Genomic DNA, 2174 nt, shown 5'->3' with positions numbered 1-2174 from the left:
GGTTGTACCAAGTAGAGTGATTGGCTTTGGGGCTGGTTGTAACCAGCAGAGTGATGGGCTTTGGGACTGGATGTACCCAGCAGAGTGATGGGCTTTGGGGCTGGTTGTACCCAGCAGGGTGATGGGCTTTGGGGCTGGTTGTACCCAGCAGAGTGATGGGCTTTGGGGCTGGATGTACCAAGTAGAGTGATGGGCTTTGGGACTGGTTGTACCCAGCAGGGTGATGGGCTTAGGGGCTGGTTGTACCATGTAGAGTGATGGGCTTTGGGACTGGTTGTACCCAGCAGGGTGATGGGCTTTATTATGTAATTACTAGGTTATGTAATTACTAGGTTATGTAATATACCTGCTTCCAAGTATTGTTTTAGGAAATAACAAGTAATTTCTGTATTGTAAATGAAAGTACTGCCAAAGTTTTTGGGCTGTTATAAAAAAACACGGAGAAGGAAGTGTGCAGAAAAACTTTTTTTCATAACAACTCAAAGACACTTTAATTTACAATACAGAAATGATTCGTTATTTATCAGGATTATACAGATAGAATGAACTCTTTTTGGGATCTGTCTGCTGGTCCTTATGTTCATTGGAGAAAGGACTTTAACCATAAAGCACTTAAGAAATTGCCCAATCATATCCATTATATTGTTAGATATTATTAGGATGTAATGAACTAAATCATTCAATCACAAATAATATGTAATATATGATATTACATTTGCAGTATGCATTAAGATGTAAAATACTACGACTCGTAGTGAGCTCAGTGAAATAGAACATCCCAACAATATAGCCTAAACCTCAAAAAGCCTGAACCGTGGAGAGTTAGTTATCCTCCACCTGTATTTCCTCCATCCTTCCTTCCGTCTCTGAATCTGAATAGCAGCCTTCTCTACAACACCAGAGAGCCAGGGACTAATAGTCTTTGAAAAACAATGCATAACCATACATTTGGAAAAAAAGAGTCCCTCCTTGAAAGGTTAGTCTTCCTCTCTCTCTCTCCATTCACTCTCTCTCTCTGTCTCTCTCTCTTTCTCTCTCTTTCTCTCTCTTTCTCTGTCTCTTTCTCTCAATTACCAACCCCTGTCTTTCTCTCACCATCTCTCTGTCTCCCCCCACCTCTCTCTCTTTCTCTCTTTTTTATTGGATTGGCAAAGCTACTTAGTATAGAATACATTTTAAATAAATAAAAATGATTGTAAAATAAAACTTGTTGTTTGTATTTTACATTGTGTATGTTATTTGTATGTATAATGTTGGCCCACTATGGACTTTTTCCTGGTCAGTTCACATTGCCAGTAAAAACTACTGACCCTGTGTAGTTACAAAAGCAGTTACAACAGCAGTTACAACAGCAGTTACAACAGCAGTTACATCAAACGTTACAAAAGCAGTTACAACAGCAGTTACAACAACAGTTACAAAAGCAGTTACATCAACAGTTACATCAACAGTTACAACAGCAGTTACAACAGCAGTTACATCAACAGTTACATCAACAGTTACAACAGCAGTTACAACAGCAGTTACAACAGCAGTTACATCAACAGTATATATAGTCTAAGATGGAATCATCCCTCAGTGTATATAGTCTAAGATGGATTCATCCCTCAGTACATATAGTCTAAGATGGATTCATCCCTCAGTATATATAGTCTAAGATGGATTCATCCCTCAGTATATATAGTCTAAGATGGATTCATCCCTCAGTATATATAGTCTAAGATGGATTCATCCCTCAGTATATATAGTCTCAGATGGATTCATCCCTCAGTGTATATAGTCTAAGATGGATTCATCCCTCAGTGTATAAAGTCTAAGATGGATTCATCCCTCAGTATATATAGTCTAAGATGGATTCATCCCTCAGTATATATAGTCTAAGATGGATTCATCCCTCAGTATATATAGTCTAAGATGGATTCATCCCTCAGTATATATAGTCTAAGATGGATTCATCCCTCAGTATATATAGTCTAAGATGGATTCATCCCTCAGTATATATAGTCTAAGATGGATTCATCCCTCAGTGTATACAGTGGGGCAAAAAGTATTTAGTCAGCCACCAATTGTGCAAGTTCTCCCACTTAAAAAGATGAGAGAGGCCTGTAATTGTCATCATAGGTACACTTCAACTATGACAGACAAAATGAGATAAAAAAATCCAGATAATCACA

The sequence above is a fragment of the Salvelinus fontinalis genome, chromosome 4 (genome assembly GCF_029448725.1).
Source record: "Salvelinus fontinalis isolate EN_2023a chromosome 4, ASM2944872v1, whole genome shotgun sequence".
Lineage (NCBI taxonomy): Eukaryota > Metazoa > Chordata > Actinopteri > Salmoniformes > Salmonidae > Salvelinus > Salvelinus fontinalis.
The sequence above is the reverse complement of the archived record's forward strand: the minus strand, read 5'-3'. Positions refer to the sequence as shown.